Consider the following 18835-nt stretch of genomic DNA (forward strand, 5'->3'; position numbering starts at 1 on the left):
TCAAAAGTATTTTAGTATCGACTGGTTTAACATTCGGCAAAGAAAATCTAATACATTTGGTTTTCTTAGCATTAAGAAGCAAATTGTTCATAGTAAACCAGTTAAGTACATTAACGAGTGTGCTGTTAATTACACTATAATCGGTAGATTTCCGATCAACCTTAAAAAGTAATGATGTGTCATCAGCAAAAAGAACTATTTCACAAAGATTTTCTACTATACATGGCAAATCATTTATATAAACCAAAAACAGGAACGACATTGTAGGAGAACTACATTTGGCTGATGATGATGATGACGATGTCGTCCTGGAAATAAGAAAACTGAAAATATATAAGCCTTATATGTCTCACCATAGAGAAAAAAATACATAGAGTGCTCACTCCATACATCAGTTTTAGTACCAAAAAGACTATTAGCATCTAGCATCGAGTAGCGGAACTATCAGTACTGCTACTTGACAATAGATGTAGCACCGACCGGAAAGTCTTATGCTGTTGAGATAAGACTTCCCGGTCGGTGCTACATATATTGTCAAGTAGCAGTACTGATAGTTCCGCTACTCGATGCTAGATGTAGACACTGAAATTAATAGTCTGAACTGATGTATGGAGTGAGCACTCTTGTCTTACTATATTTCTCTATGGTCTCACTTACCTTAAATGTAGTCTACTCGTGTAGTCTGGTAATTAGTTAAGGACATCTGAAACAAGAATAAAACAATGATTTAGTGTCACTAGTAAGTATTTTATGTATTTATTTAATTGAACCTTGCACAATACAGTTAAGCACAAATGGCGGATTTAATGCCTTAAGGCATCCTGTACCAGACAAGTTTATACATAATTGGTGTGGAAAATAAAATCAGTAGAGATAAAAGTTACTAGGTTTCTCTACCTATAAAATTACTACTATTAAAATTTGATACCGATCATCGCAAACATAGCAGTTATGTCACGAAATAGGACGTGTTATTAGGAATTGCAATACCTATCTGTCACTAGCAATTCTTTTTAAAAACCATAAAAAAATATTTAATAAGGTAAACGTACTAGTGCTCGACATGCTAATACCCAATAGATGACACCCTGCTCTTTCAAGATGACAGTACTGGGACCGCGTCGAGCACCAGTACGTTTACCCTATGTTCTTAATACATTCGATATTAACTTAAACATGAAACTATACTTTTTATTTCAATTACACATGTCAAATATTATTATTTGGAGCCTATCGTGCCCCACTGCTGGGCAAAGGCCTCCCCCCAATTTCGCCGGCAGGGTCTGCCAGATCCCCGGTTTGAGTTTTCGGGCTCCCACTCTGCCGTGATTTTGCCCCACAGGCCACAACTAGGCGTGTCTCACTCCGCGATTTCGTCGCTTTGCTACAGGTAGCTAAAAGTACATCCGTTCGGCCCCAATTTTGGGGAAAGCCATAAGCCGCGCGTGGCGCTGTCGCCACCTAGCGGCCATATTTGAGCTGATCGTAACAGACGCGTTTTGTTAGAGAGTGAGTCTTCTGTACTTAGTACTATTATTTATTCTGTGCCACAACTTACTTGGCATTCGGCAGACGTGACCGGCAGATGTCAAATATAACAAACAAAAACCGTAATTAACAAATCCCACAAACTCCTAATGAAGCCAGTAACCTAATTCCCCCTCCATTTTCATCAACATATTTGCGCTGGAACTTTCATTAAGGTACGCGCCCAATGGGTCGCATAGATTGAGGGTCTGTTGCCTTAGGACGGCGCCGTTCAGAAAAACGTTGCGTAGATGCGTTGAGGTTACTTAGGACTTCGGACGTTTTTGTCAGAATGGCGGAGTGCGATCATATTTACGAACGTTTAGCGCTTTTGTGAGGTAAAAGGCGTCAAGTGAGTTCAAGGTTTATTTAAGGATGAACCATTAGCTGGTGTGGCATAAGAACCTTTAATTAGACATTTTGAAGGTAATGTTCTGTTCACAATAAACGTTGCGTGGACGCGTAGTCACACTTAGGACTTTTTTGTAGCGGAGTGTGATCCTTTAGTTAGTGCGCTTTTGTGAGATAAATTTTCCCTATCTTTTTTTTAATGGCGCAAAGCATTGTTCTTCTTGCTTAGATTTTAGTGTTTCTTTTAGTAACTGCGTCATTTACTGTGTCACTACATCTGATCCTCATCAAGTTATTCTAAAAAGTAACACTGCATCTGTAATATGGCGTTTTCTACACAAGAGAAATTATACCACATTTACCGTTAAGCCAATTAATGCTCAGAATTCCAGCCAAAGGATTGCCTGTATTAGAGTTGTCGCGTTTGACATAGGCAATGACAATCCTGACAAGCGGTCGTGCGATTAATTAGGAGGCCTTGATTAATATATACCTTCTACCTTTACCTTGCTAACCGTTACTTCTGATATACTTATAAATGTGTACCTATCTCCGTCTGCGAAGTTATTAAAAAAATTCAACCTTTTTTGTCCCCTTTTCAAGGAATTCTTTCTCAGGGGAGCACGGTAACATGTAAGGCATAGGTATTGTTCTTCAATGTGTGTTGTGCATTTTCTGTCTGTATTTAAAGAACTGGTTTATATTATAATTATTATAAGATATCTACTACGTATTTTGTTTTGTAGGGTTGGCCGTAATAATACTACCTACAGTCAACTATTGAGTCTAGGAGTCTCTAATTTAACTCACTGACGGCCCGCTGCGAACTGAGTGCGAACTTTAAGACACGTCAATTAATAGATCTAGAAACGATATGGATTAAATATGTCAATATGTGACGTTTCTTCAAACAAAAACGTCACTTTTGACACTGACACATCTAATCCATATAGTTTCTAGATCTATTGATTAATTGACGTGTCTTAAAGTTGGAAACGGGCAGTGAGAATCTGAAGAGAACTGGTACCCTGTCTAAATCCCAAACGGCATGAAACATATTATGGCTTCGTCACACAAGCATCTATTCCGGGCAGGGCGTGAGCGGGATGCGCCGCTTTTACATATAAAACGCTCACGCTCCGCTCACGCCCCGCCCGGAAAACGCGCCTGTGTGACGGAACCTTTAAACTTCAGCTCGTGCATAGTAATAGTAATGGTTACAGAGATTAAGTTCCCGTTCTTTTTGTTGCTCAAAGGTCCGCCATATGGAGCATCGGAACCACTAAAGTTCAGAACATCGAACAAACTACCTTCATAACGTCACCCCACGTAACGCCAATAAACCAGCACAATAGCTTTATTAGACCAATCATAACTTACATGGAACCGAACTCTGCGCAATTACTACTAAAATGCTCTATCCTCCACTGGAATTTGAACCTAAACTGTAGGAAATAGAATTGATTTTGCGTTGTTCGAAAATTGAACGAAACAAAACAAAAGCGACTCTGTTCCAATTGATCATGGTTTAAATGACATCCAACTGAATACGTACTATAGGTAGGACCTTGGGCCTTACGAGGCTATGTTGTCATACACTGAAGCTAAGCGAATCTAAACCTTGACCAAACGAGTTAAGAAACTGAAGACAGCTGGCTCCAAAATGGTTTTAATTCCTTAACCTCACATGGCAAAACATGTGCAAGTAATTCTAAACCTTACAGTCTTTAAGATATGAAATGCAATATGAAGCAATTTCGCTCATAATGGAGCGAAGTTGATGGTGAAAGTGCGTCGTTACGTTGGAATGGGTATTGTTGTTCTTTTTGATGAGCTTATAGTACAGTGAGCTGCAGAGAGAGGTGACGCCCCTGCATACAATCAGTCTATGCAGGGGATCACCTTTCTCTGCAGCTGACTGTACTTACTATGTTCACATGTGTGTAAAACAAGCCGAGTGCAGTGTTTTTTTCTCAGTGTCAAAGAAGGTAAAAGGGTATCATACAGTCAGCAGCGGAAGCTGCTAAGCGGGCGAGGTGTTCAAAATTACCTTGACACGCTCTTATTCTCTTAACAATAAAGTCGCGTCAAGATCATTTTGAACACCTCGCTTAGCAACTTCTGCTGCTGACTGTACATACGTAAAAACATAAAGTAAATTAAAACACATGTAGTACACAGTTTTGAATGATTCACGGTTAGTTTCACTAGACTTATATATCGACCGGGATATGATGAACCGTGATTACCTTTTGTATTGTTTTCGAGCTCCCGATATTTCGACGCAGTTACATGCATAACCACGGTGGTAATCACGGTTCTTTTTAAAGATTTTTTACGTTTTTGCGAATTAAACACGCAATAGGTAGCTTAAATCGCTTTATTATTACTTACTTAATTTTACAGTGCATTGGTGTTAGCTGTAATGCTGTAAAATTTGTTTTTCTACTCCAGCACTTAAATGTGTCAATTAAATGACTGACAGTGATATCTAAAGCAATGTCATTTGAATGCTTTGTCTATAGGCTCATAAGATGACTGCTAGCAGTCATCTTATGAGTATAATACAACTGCTTTATTTTTTTTAAAGATACAAGTTCCGATCATCTTGATTGAAAGAGGTATGTTTTCATTTACAATAATAACTCTTTTTTTTTAAATAATAACTCAATTTTTTTTAAATAATAACTCTTTTTTTTTAATAATAACTCTTTTTTTTTAATAACTCTTTTTTTTTAATAACTCTTTTGCAGCTGTCATAGAAAAAGTAATGTATGCAACAGCTCATAATTGGTTCTTAAAATACAAGGGTCGAAGTTACAAAACGAGACGTAGTCGAGTTTTGTAAAAAAAGACCCGACCCTTATTATATCACTGTTGCATAAACTACTATTTCAATAAATATCAAATATTCCGGTCGATATAAGTCTACAATGTCTACTGTACTACAAGTCAAGGGTACCTACGTGGTACCTACCAAGCTCTAACAGTTTTACAAGTAAATATCTGTAAATATATAAACTATGAAACTGTAGCTGATTGATACTTTCACACATGTCTGTTTGAAAGACTTATTAGAGGGTGGTATATTTTGTCGTGTTTTTCAATCCACTGCTAGAATCTGTTCGGAAAGAGAAGAGTCGTGGAGTGTATTGGGCCCCATGTGCCCATACATTCCACGACTCTTCTCTTTCCGCACAGACTATTAATGATGACTGGCAACTTATAACATAATAATATAAAGTTTACATGTGTGTGTGTTGGTACACTGTAGAAGTGTATATTACACAGGTGATTCGTGGTATTATTTTATTATTATTTACTTATTACATTTAATATCCTCTTGAGCTTGGTAAATGCATGTATTTTATATCAAACATCCTAAATCAAAAGCGAAGCTGAATTCATTAAGTACATAACTTCGATATACACGTGTAAGGATTACGATTGCTTCAAACAAATAACCAAGACGATCAAATTATATACACGGCAGGTTTCTCAATTTAGTTTCAAATTATAACGAAATCGATGTTTGATAAGTAACTATGTTCATACGTGTTTGTTAAATTTAATAAGTACTTAACTACGTATTTGAATCGCTTAGCGCGTGTTCCAAATAATACGGAAGTATATAGTAGAATAACTTTAAAAAATCGGTAGACGTTTCAGCATTTTGAGCTGTTTCAACGGTTTATGGTACCTAGTGTCCGTATATGTCCAATAAATTCTTCCATCCTGTAGTCAGCGTTTAGAAATAGAAATACTTTATTTGGTGTAAAACTTAACCATCTTATTCTAATACCAAAATAGATGCCACTCAGCATATGCCGATGTCTAAGACACTTAGCCATGGCGCTGGTTTTCAGGGCAGCCAGGGAAAACACAATAAAAATAAAAATAAAACAAAACCAAGCTAACATGTGGGAGAAAGTGAGTTTAAACTATCAATAGACAAAAAAGTATATAATCCGTGCTTTGAACTTTGAACAATATGAGAGTAGGTTTGTACGTACTTGTTTGTGCGAGTTTGACTCTGTAAGCGATAGCTTTAACACCTCTTAATGAAAGGTATAGCTCCAATGCACACAATAATTTCACTAAAAACTAAAAAGCATTAAATTCAGAGCAGATCCACTTAAATTTTCAATCTTAACGCAGTGTAATAAAGTTTAAATTACTCTGGCTGGTCCGGTACACTTACGGTTCTGTTATATGATAGTGTTGTAATTACGGAGCATGCTGGGGCATTAATTAATGTATTGTAGCCACGTGTGCTCTCACGGGCGTTTATACATCATCAATTCGGTTATCGTTTCTTGTCAATCGTCACATACATGGCGGCATCATCGACGACATATATATTGATGATTCGTGAACCTTACTGGAATGAAATTAAGGTCTAATATTCATAGGTTATGCAAATCAACTGTGTGGCTTTTGATACCTATATTTGAGTCAATCACTCGCTGCACGCGAGTACGTAGTATATGCTCTCTGTCACACCGCCTCAGCACCCCTAGCAGATGATTGGCGCGGCGAGATAGACTATACCCGTCTTTTTCTAACCGTGCTAATAAAAGAGGGTAGTCTATATCGCCGTGAGAAAATGTCGCGCCAATCATATGCTAGCCCGGCAGGTATCGCTGGAGCGACATAGTGAAGGCGGATCTGCGCGAACTACGAGTCAACAGAAAGTAGCGCAGCGGGCGCAGCATGGTTTCATTTTTATCGCCTGTCACTATGCCCGCCACGTTCGCACTTACATACTTGTTAGAACGTGTCAGGCATGGTGACAAGCGATAAAAATGCGACCGTAAGCGGGCAGGATCGAGAAAAGTGGCGCTGTCTTGTATCGGAGGCCAAGTCTCATTTTAGGTCTTCTCTTCTTCCTCAGCGAGTATGCTTCCACTGTTGGGCATAAGCCTCTCCAAATCTCCTCCAATCAGCCCAATTTGCTGCTTTCTCCTCCAGAGAGGGCCTGCAATTTGGCCTGTGATCTGGTCTTTTTGTCTCCTATCATCTTTGCGTCATACGTGTCCGGCCCAGACTCATTTCAGAGTAGCAATTTGAATCACCGAGCATTAAGTAAAGAATGGACTCAGGCTAGACCCAGGATGCTGGGGCCGCGGCGTCCGACATATCATCATGACGGCTGATCGGTGATTACTTGGTGCTTTCCATAGAAAACGAAGCGCCGGAAGCTCCGGCTAGGGTTGCCAGATGGTCGGGATTTGGCGGGATTCTCCGGATTTTTAGCATGTGTTCCCGATTCCCCACAAAGTGAAAAATGTCCCGAAAAACAGCTTCACGATATAAAACAGTAATTTCAAGTTCCGAACTGTCGTTGAGCGAGCGAGTAACCTCCGTCGAGCCCGTCAGCGCGCGCGTGGCGAGATTGGCCGGAGCAGCTGACGTAGTGCCAATAATGTAATTTTTTTTCCCGACTTAAGTCCCTAAATCCCGAAAAATTTATATTTTTTCCCGATAATAGCGCCTTTCCATCTGGCAACCCTAGCTCCGGCCCGGTTCCGGCCCGGTCGGTCTAGCGTGAGTCATCTTCAAGTAGGTAAATCCCTTATAATTTCCAAGTTCAAACTGTTTATCCAATGCCATTTGCGTGGGGAAAACTTACAAGCTTAATTAATGATCTTGTCCGCAATTGAAAAGAAAAAGACAATCCCAACAGGAAAACATTTATGAGGGAAAAAAATCTTCAATATTTACACAAAGAAAAAGCTTTGGTTTCACAAAGATTATGATTCCGGGAACTCTCAGGATGAATTTTAGTCATTATTCCTTATTCCCCGCTGTCCTTTGAATTATTATGAGAAGGTAATTATTTCTCCTTTATTCCTACGGTTTTGTGTACTATAAATTATTACTTAGATGCTTTTATCTTTGTTTATGCTATTGTGGAGGAATATTAGACATTTAAAAGCGAATTATTATTTTATAAGAAGAGATAGATAGATAGAATACTCTTAATTGGCACACCTCAGTAGAAAGATACAAAAGAAAATAACAATTGATTAAATGTAGAGGCAGACAACAGGCGGTCTTATAGCTAAAGAGCGATCTCTTCCAGACAACCAACAACAAGAGACAACAAGAGTTAATTCGATTAATTGCTTTGATGTTTCTTGCTTAATTAAAGCTTAAACAGATTCTGGTGTCAATATCACTTTAATCATCCTGATTTAGGAAATAGAAAGTAATAAACAAAGGGCCACTGGTGTTTCTAGGGATAGCCACTAACTCAGGGTTAACCGGTTAAACCCGGAATTACCAGTACAATGAACCCTGTCTTAACGGTAAACTCCGGGTTAGTGGCTAACCCTGGATGGTGCAAGTGGCCCTAGGAACCGTTATTCACATATTGCAGTAATAACCATTACTCTAAGGGGACTGCGGAAGTAATTTAAGCCATTGTCCCTTAGTGTCTGTGTGTAATGACACCCTTTACGGGCAAGTGTGACGAAAATGGTCAACTAATATTAACACTAGCAACTGCCTGCGACTTCGTCCGAGTAGATCTCGCTAAGGCCAACTCCTGATTAACCTCTTTAGGGTATACCTAAAGTTTCGAATCTTCTGAGATAAAAAGTACTTAACGTTTTAATCTGTTAACTATCATCATAACATCTAATGGGGGTGGAGGAACAAACATAGACATATTCTATTTCGAAACAAAATCAATTGCAGCCATATTATCTACACTACTGATTGTTTTCGGATCCAATTTTGCAAAAAACCTTTTTACGCTAATAACAATATTACTTAATTGACAAATTGGACCTTATGTGATGTCAATAAATTTTACGAATAGTAATTAAACATCGACGTTGGTAACAGTCAGGCAAATACTTACCTGGGCTACGAGTATAACCACGAAAATTTATGTTCGCAAATTGCGGGCATTTTTTTCTGTCACTCTAATTACGCATTCATTGGCACTTTCTACCTTATTTCAATGGATTATGGTTGGAAATTATACCCATATTTATGACGGATCTATATCTGAATCCCTAAAGTCTTTTCTCCTATCTTTGCATTCCCTAATATTGTTTGTCATAATGATCAATTGTCCTAACACTAAAAACCCTAATTTTGGTTTCCCTAATTATTGATTACTTATCCTAATGATATTAAGTATATTTTCTTTTTTGCGTGGGTCGCAGTTCTAACCCTAACCTAACCCACTTTTGTGGCAGCAAGTTCTAAAACCTAACCATTTTTCAGAACCTTACATTATGGAAAATAATCGTTATGACAATTGATCGTTAGAGCATGTGCCCATTAGGACAAACCATTTAGGGCAAGTGACTTTAGGACAAACGTTGTTAGGTTAGGTTAGAATGACACCCATTTAGGACCTTGACTCTACATAATACCCAAACACTATCGGCACGTCATTGTCATTGTCAGGCCATAGACCTCAAAAGCTGTCGAAACCGATTCGAATCGCGTGCCAAGCTTACCAAGCTTACTATACGGATAGAAAGCATAGTTATAATAGGCAGTATCTTATATCATCATCTACCTCGCGTTATCCCGGCATATTGCCACGGCTCATGGGAGCCTGGGGTCCGCTTGACAACTAATCCCAAGAATTGACGTAGGCACTAATTTTTACGAAAGCGACTGCCACCTGACCTTCCAACCCAGAGGGGAAACTAGGCCTTATTAGGGATTAGTCCGGTTTCCTCACGATGTTTTCCTTCACCGAAAAGCGACTGGTAAATATCAAATGATATTACGTACGTAAGTTCCGAAAAACTCATTGGTACGAGCCGGGGTTTGAACCCGCGACCTCCGGATTGAAAGTCGCACGCTCTTACCGCTAGGCCACCAGCGCTTACTAGGCCACCAGATGGTGCTCAAATGCACTTGATGCCCAGCGACAAAATTATTATAAGGTCAATGTGGCTAATTCCGTCAGGGAATATTCCGTCCATTAGCGTATAAAGTGTCATTCAATAGAACTTGCGAACTATGTAAACAAAAGTTACTAGTAATTTGACATTCAGTGTCAATTTTAGTATGGCGGTTTGTTTACATAGTTAGCAAGTTCTATTGAATGACACTTTATCTCGAACAACGAACAACATTGATAAATTCATCGACAAAGCAGCGACTGCTTTTTGTTTCAGCAATCAAAGCAAATGGGTTATTTTTTCCTACGATTGAAAATCAAAGAAATATACGCGCGTGGACGGAATAGTCCCTGTGACGGAATAAGCCACATTGATCATAGTCTAAACAAATTGTTAAATAAACTTCCCTTTTTTAGCATTAGAAAAAGGATAAACAATCTTGACGTCTTTTTATTGAAAAACGCTATTAAAAAATAGTAACTATTACTACGAAAATAATGTATATGATCATATAATGTTATATAATTTTTTCATGGTAGCGGCTACTTATTTTTCAAAAGTATTTTTGCAATAAATACACATAAATAGCTTACCTTATTTTTAGTGCTAAAATATGAAAAAGAGTCCGTTTATTCTAAGTTTGCTAGAAATCTAAACTACACAGTTATTTTGAGTCAACTTTATTTATCTCTACATACACTATATGTAGTTTATAAGTTTTACTGATGTATAAAGTTGTACAACAATACATTTTTTTAATAGAAATACTAGTTAAAGTTACGTTTAAGAGCTTTTAGTACCTCAGCGTTTACCGCTGACTTTTAGGAATGGATTTTTTGAATAAAATTATCTTACCCAGTATTTTGTTGATGAGAAAATTGGAGTTGAGATACTGCCATTGCAATTACCGTGATGGACCATTGTTATCTCGATCTAAGATCCGATCGGCATTATCAGGGGTCCGTTGGGGGCAGTGACCTCTTCGAGATGAATATTGATAATTAGTCACGCTATGCCCATCTTTGTTCACGATTTCTCAATGTACAGGCACCAGAGGGCCTACCGCGACGTCTTGCCTCCCTGTCACACTTAGGTAAGAATTTACAAGTGCGACAGAGAGGCAACACGTCGAACGTGGTTCGCGGCAGACCCTCAGATGACAATATACTTTGGATAATACTCGTGGTGCATCTTTCGCGTCCTATACTCGTTGAGAGTATAATATAAGATCAATATTTGATATACTGTTTACTTTTTCTACAATAGTCCCAATGCCTGCTGCGACCGGTTCATGAGTGTCTATTGTTGCACCTGTGAACGGGTTCCAGCAGGTGTTCTACATGACATCAAAGCTCTCCAAGGGGCCTCTACGTGTTGGATCTATATCCCCACGCAAGCCTATCAAAAGACCGGGATTTATAGGCCCGTGATCCCAAGAAAGGAGATACAAATAATAAGATCAATATCAAATCAAAAGCCGATTTTTGTAATATGAATATCGCTTCAAAGGCCTTATACGGAGAGTACGTTATTAAAGTGAGAAATCGCTTATCAGCAATATTCGATGACATTCTACAATCTACATCATGCAATTTCAATCAAAGACATCGTCAGGTGACAACCAAAACTCACTAATTACCACCACAAATTCATAGCTATAGGGCATAGGGTACTAAAATAAGGTTGAAGAGTAACTTCTTGCCAGCAAAATAAAATAGTACCACTTGTTGAGGATCCTTTAACCACTTTGTCAAAGGTGTGACTGAAAGTCACCAACCAAGACATATATTTCATCTCTGCTAAAACATTTTAAAAATTCTTCTTGAGTTACGAAATGGTAATTTCATGCTAGTGCTGAGCTTTGACGCACTTGCAAAATATAGGATGCAGTATTTCGACAAACGCCTTAAACATGGTAGGTATGTTTTAAGATGACTCACGCTAGACAGGGCCTGGGCCGGGCCGGAGCTTCCGGCGCTTCGTTTTCAGAAATATGCATCTTAAGTAACTAATTCATATAACCCGGCAACCTTCAAATCAAGGGTGAACAGGCACCTTCTGGGCAGGCTCGCTCCATCGTAGGCCACGTCTTCGCCTCGGCTAGTCTGCTAGTTTAAAAAAAATATATATATAAAAAACAGTTAAATTAGCTAGGCCTTGGTACACACCAGAGGGAGGGAGGGACACGAATACCATCTTTGTGTCCCGGCTAATCTCGCCTGCACGTGGTCCTCCTGCTGTTTAACGGAAGAGATAGCAAGAGAGAGGGAAAACTTGAAACAAACCCGGCTCGGTGCCAGCCGTTATGCACCTGCAGCCGATCCGACTCCGCGCGTATTGACTTGTCTTTCCCGCGGATCTAGTCGGTGAGGCCGAGAGAGAGCCACAGGTCTTGGGCAACCCTGTGTCTCTTCGTTTGCGTCCCAGGCGATGCAGTGTCTGTGGAGAGGAAACTTCACCCACGATGGTTTTCGCCCTACCTGACACTGTTTCAATAGTCTGTAATAGACTTTAAGGCCAATGATGATCACTAAAATTAAAATTAAATCAAATTAAATATCATTTATTAAACAGCATACAATTAGGCACATTATTAGTTCTGAGCTTTATTACGTATTTACTAAGCAAGTACCTACTTATGGGTAGATTAACCAATTCGGACCTTATTTTTGTTAATTTTATGATTTTTCTCTAAAGGCCTTCTTTTATAATACGTATCTCTGGCGGTCTAGCATAAGTTGCGTTCTCGCGACGTTGCATAAGTCGCGCTTGATGTATGGAGTCGCGGGCGAGAACGCAACTCATGCTAGACCGTCTGATTTGTTCAGACAACTATACTTTAAGAACATAAAAAATCTCTTACTAACTTCACAAGACGACGATACTATACTCGTATTCTTATCTCATGTACTGCACATTACATTAACGAAGTTGAAAAAAGCAAAAACGATTAGCGTGAAAGTTCAACGTCCTGTATAAACTATACGGCCAACATCGAAGATTTTACAATATCTACCTTATCACAACGTAGCAAGGTGCAAAATTAGTAAACATTTGGCTGTACTGAGTTCGTCTGGTAAATTTACCACTAAATTTAGCCTTACAGGGCTTCTGGTTAGCGTCTGATAAAATTTATTTTCGGAATCAGAGCCCGTGTCGATAAATTGTTGATCGATTCGGTCGGTTACTCGATTGAACGGTATCAGACCAATATCGACAGTGACGGGATTTTGGCAGGGATACTTAGTGGTGAGTTGGTGAGATGGAGTAGGTCTCATCCGTCAGGTGGAAAAGGTATTGTTGGAAAATATAAGTCATGGAGTATGAATTGTAATTGACTAATTATAAGTATTAATTTTTGACATGTAAAGTTTGTAATTTTATCAATAAAGGAATATGAATATGCAAACTTTTCATTGTAGACACCTAGCTACTTTAATACGTTCCTACAGTCGCCATCAGATTTATCTGAACGGCTAAGGTGCTCACAAATATCTGAACACGCCTCTATTGTCAAGGCGTTAGAGTGCGTGTTCAGATATTTTGAGCACCTCGGCTGCTCCGATATATCTGATGGCGACTGTACCATACATTTAGTATTAAATTCATTCTGCATTTGACAGTCACTATATTTTTCGAAGTTTTGCTCTCCCTCAATAGGGTTCATCCACATATTACGCCACAGCACCAGGGGATCATGCGTCATGCCAAGTGTCAGTACTTATTAAATACCTATATCCTAATGTGGCAGTGGTTGTTATTACGGCTACTATAACAAAATACGGTATCGCTATTACGAATACCTACTGCTGCAACCGCTAAAATGCCTTATAGATAGATTTTTATTGGTATTAATCATACTGTCAGTTAAATATTTAACAATAATTAATTACAAATGACATATATTAAGCATTTGTGCCATTTTCAACCAAAAGGGTACTTATTTTCGGTTGCCAATAAGGCGCTATTTCTATATAACTTCCATTTGAAATCAACCTTATCGACAACCTACCAGTGGCGGCGCGTCAAACATATCCATAGGCAAAGCCGGGGCTAATTTGGCTTACATATTTTCTTTACAACACTGCTCAAACGTCCAAAAACAGGCAAGCCGGTGGGAATCGACTTTTATGGACGCGCCGCCACTGCAATGCACCTACAACCTTGGTTGAAAACATCTAATTTCATTACTTATGCCTTTTCAGTATTACGGCAGAATAGAATGGACACTATTCCGTAATAACCGGTACAATAGGACTGTCAAAGTGCCAAAACTGTCTCGCCGTCGTTGCATGCCTAAAATAAGTACGCGCATTTGCATTTACAAAGAGCTGGTGATTTAAATGGTTATTTTAGGATTTTAAGAAAGAAAATATCCCTAGACTGTAAATTCGATAGTGAAGTTAAAACCTTAGCCGCAATTTTAATTTTAGAGTAGCAGTGATGTGTAGTTGGTAAAGTCTGTCTTTTTGTGGCACACATTTAAAACATGTACCTATAGTTGGTCAAACCAAATTTGTCAGTAAATAAGAACAAAAAACTACACTCACCCTTTTCTTTTGGGTGCTAGTACTAGTGACAAAGATAGTATGATTCTTAGCTCTCTGTCTATGTTTGAAATGAGATAGTCCTTTACCAAACTATAATTTCCACTTTTTCCTAACATAATTATCATATCATATTTATTCATCAACAATAAAAGATTGTGTTTGAAGTACATATATCATCATCTTGATTATAGCGATCATTATATCGATAGAAAGTCGGCACAGCCCTAGCTTATGCTAGCTATGCTAGCATGCACGTGTTCTACATTAGTCATTGATAAAACTGCAGTTACTAATTGCATTATGAGCTCATAGATAACCGAGTCAACGTTTGGCTTAGCCATGTACGCTGGACCAGAGACTAGGTAATATTTAAGACCGTCAAGGGCATCACCATACAACATCACATAACCAACAACGTACTCCGCGTGACTCACCGTTGTTCTAGGTGCCTATCGGCAAAAAAATCAATGAAATGATATGTGTATGAAATCTATAGTTAATAATAATTTGAGCATATACGTCCCACTGCTGGGCACAGGCCTCTCATGCGCGAGAGGGCTTTAATCGTATTTTTATTTAAGGATGCCATCACATACGTATATAGAGCTGGGAGAAGGTTAAGGAAATGGTAATGGCGCCATTAAATAATATGAATGCATGCTTTTATTTGATTGAATTTTGTACCTATGAAAGTACATATTACGCCATGCCAAATGTGACAGTACGTATTAATGACCTATCTTGTGTGACAAGGAGAGAAAGGGAGTAAAAAAGTTTTGTGTGATGTATTAATGGATGGCCCCAAATAATCAAATGTATATATTATTTAGCGGCATCTACAACAATTACGCTTCTTCGCCGTCCGTCTTTTCTATATACCAGTCTTTGGCCGCACGGAAAGTTCTGAACAAATATGGACGACCTCCTTAGGATCGTGTTACTGATTAGTCATAACTACTCGTACAGTCGCTATCAGATATATCGGATCGGCCAAGGCGCTCACAAATGTCTGAACACGCCTCTATTGCCAAGGCGCTAGAGTGCGTGTTCAGATATTTTTGAGCACTTCGGCCGCTCTGGTATATCTGATGGCGACTGTACTTTTGTGAGCATATATTATGCGATGACGAAGCTAGTCCTTTGGTATTGTGCTAATATTTGGTAGGTAAATAATATCATAGGAAATGGACAGTGAGTAGGAAAATTAGTAATGAAATCATGTATTGCTTTGGGAAATAGAGATATAAGTAAGTAAACATTACAAGAGTAATCTACCCTTAGCTTTGATGGATTTATTCTTTGATTAGGCAGGACCTAAAGTTAGTCGTTTTTTTTTTTATTAACCTATATTGTGTCCCACTGCTGGGCAAAGGCCTCCCCTGTTTTTCGCCACTCGTCGCGGCTTTGTGCATGCTCCCGCCAGTCGCCACAGAATAAGTCCAGGTCGTTTCGCCATCTCATTTTTGGTCAAGTTAGTCTTAAGCTAATTTATTTATTGTGTTGCGAAAATTAACTACGTTTATAGCATACGCCAACAGACTTACATGTAAGTTAACCATACCTTAAACTCCTTAAAGGCTTCGTCACACAGGCGCGTTATCCGGGCGGCGCGCGAGCGTTTTATATGTAAAAGCGGCGCGCCCCGCTCACGCGCCGCCCGGCTGTGTGACGAAGCATTAGGTAAAGTTAAAAACCCGTACTACATGGTTTTCCTCCTAAAACAAACAAGAAATCCGACATTTTACCAGAAGAAAGAAAAGTACAAAGTCCAACGCAACATGTTTGCAAAGTAAACAGAATTGAAGTCTGTCAAGCGTGCTCCAGAAACGCATCCCTCGCCACGTTTGGACGGGGGTATTTCAATACGACACATTCTTGGCCGCCGTGTTTTGTTGGCCCGCTGTCACACTGTTTCTAAGGAATAGTGGTGGTAACGCAAAAAAAGGATTAAACTGGGCAACGATTTCCGTCACTACAGAAAGGAGTAAATAGGGTATTTGACACATGTTGAATTTTATAACTAAATATAGTTAAATAGATATAGAAAATGAGCAATTTATCACAATACATTGGAAATTTAAAAAATATATGGGAATAATAAAAAATACAAGGCCTTATAGTTTAAAAAAAATTTTTTTGGACAGCATCGTATTTATATTTTCGATAATCATAGTCCTAAAACTAGGGATATTGTGCATTTTTTAATTTGTTGTTCAAGTCATTAGTTCCGGTGTGATACAAGGCCGCACTGACAGATAACTAAACGCGGGGGCGAGGGCTGAAGGGCGAAATAAAAGGGGATAATAGGGGAATTACGTCGCCATAGCAACGGCTTCCCCGGCGTAACGACCCGTGCATAAAAATAATACTTGGCCAAGTCAATTTGAAGGCGAAATTGTTTTAGGGACGTTTTTACTTTTTTCTTTACTTCAGGAAGCCCGTAGGGGGTTGAAACTGTCAAATTTAATACGAGTGTCAGTTGGAGAATTGGCGGAGAATTAGAGCTGTCAAATACATCTGAGGGAGCAAGGTGACTACATTTCATCACATCAGTCAAGATGTACAGATGTAGTGCATAATTATTTTCCTTCGTATTTTTACGGAATCGTACGAACGTGTCTTGCTATTTCTGTCAGTCTCGATAAAAGTACTGGGGTTGATTGAAGTAGCATGACAAATACGAACGTTTCCGATAAAATACGATGGAAAATAATTATGCAATACATCTGTAATATGTTGCAGTTCAATCTTATGCTTTGATCTCGGACTGTCTAGAACACAAAATGACTAGTGTAATATTTTGCCTATATCTCTTTTAGTCTACATCGCAAACGGTCTAGAACACAAAATGACCACATATAGGTAGGTTAGGTTCGTTAGGTATCTTCAAATGGCCGAAGGCCATACCGCACAGAAATAGGAGCCCCGCGGCAGCGGGGCTCCGTCGACATCGCTAACGTAAAGATAAACCGACGAAATGTAGGTAAATAAAGGTCTAAATAATTGTAGTCGTTTTGTGTTCTAGACCGTTTGCGATGTAGACTAAAAAGGATATAGACAAAATATTACACTAGTCATTTTGTGTTCTAGACAGTCCGAGACCAACCCAATCTTATTGAGATGTCCATTATTTACAAACCGCTGATGGTAGGTGAGGGTTCTCAGCCGTAAAAGTGCATGGCGAATATATCAATGAATTCATTCATAATTTCTCCATGGACTTTCGCCGCATATCATACACAACATGCATAGGTACAATATTTGTGTGACGTGTATAAATTGTATAGCATAACGGTAACTAACGGTTAAAATTATATTTTTCACTTAACCGAAACGAAACAATATGACGTCATGCGTGTTTTACACCGGTATATTTTCGGTTTTGCAGTCCCTTACAAAAAACACACATTCGTGTAAGGCACAAAAACTCCATTAATCACCGTTTTTACTCAGAGTTCATTGAACTAATACAACAATAGATACCGTCAGCAAAAACTTGTGCCAAAATTAATGATAATCCAAGACTGGTCTACGAGGGCAATTCGAATATTGATGTCGCTCGCATGTCCGTACATGCATTGGCGCGAGCAAGACGGGCAAATGATAACAAAACGACATCATTTAGATATCATATACGGCTGAGGGAGGCAACGGGCGACCCCCGCGCGGGCAGCTTTCTCGCGCAGAGAATTGCAATCGCAATCCAGCGCGGGAACGCTGCCTGCGTATTGGGCACCCTCCTGAGGGGACCAAATTTTGATAGGTATTTTTAATTTTTAATTTTAGTTATTTTAATTGTAGTTAGTTTTAGTTTTATATTCCTGTCCATAGACAGACATATCTTTTAGTAATAACTAAGTTTTGTTCTTTTGACATGAAAATGTAGTTAAATTTGAATTGGCATCTAGAGAACAATCTCTAGCTCCCAAAAAGTAAGCCACGTACGGCTAGCAAAAAAGTCAGCAAGGAAAAAATAAATCTCTTTTGCGGGCTGTAGGTACGTTAATATTTCTGAGCCACATTTCCCGCATCCCATAATTTATAGCTTGTCTATGAAGATGGGAGGTTTTTATGAGAAAAACAATCCTAACAAATTGGTGTATCTAAGTAGTTGAGGGTAGCGAAAAACGCCTGTAAGTCTGCGGATAGCTCGTTTAGATACATGGTGGTGAAATATGATCATACTTAAGACAGTACAGTCAAGGTCATGAGTGTATAAGTCGTCAAATGGACAAAAAATCTACACGCCCTTGTGCACTTAAGACGTCACCCGCTCAGACTTATAAAATGTATGGAGTACTACCACTATACACGTGCGAATAGGTAATTCGCAACTCGTGTCGATTTAAAACACTCCCTTCGGTCGTGTTTTAATTTATCGCCACTCGTTTCCAATTTCCTCTTTTTCGCACTTGTATCGAAAATAACTGTTTCTGTATGCCGTTTCTATTCGTTAGTAATAATAGTTAAATGACGTGAATCTGATAAATTGATCCAGGCATGACATTGGATAGAAATCTAAGTAAACATAGC

The 18835-nt window shown here is 38.9% G+C and overlaps 1 protein-coding gene across 1 annotated transcript in view; it reads right to left on the reverse strand.

The window, feature by feature from the left end:
* LOC134654495 (uncharacterized) overlaps nt 1-18835 on the reverse strand; it is a 244805-nt gene that overhangs the window by 111139 nt on the left and 114831 nt on the right. Inside the window, exon 2 of the mRNA XM_063509939.1 lies at nt 658-703. The gene's annotated coding sequence lies outside the window, so the exon portion shown is untranslated. The remainder of the gene's footprint in view (nt 1-657; nt 704-18835) is intronic.

This window comes from Cydia amplana, chromosome 15 (assembly GCF_948474715.1).
Source record: "Cydia amplana chromosome 15, ilCydAmpl1.1, whole genome shotgun sequence".
NCBI lineage: Eukaryota > Metazoa > Arthropoda > Insecta > Lepidoptera > Tortricidae > Cydia > Cydia amplana.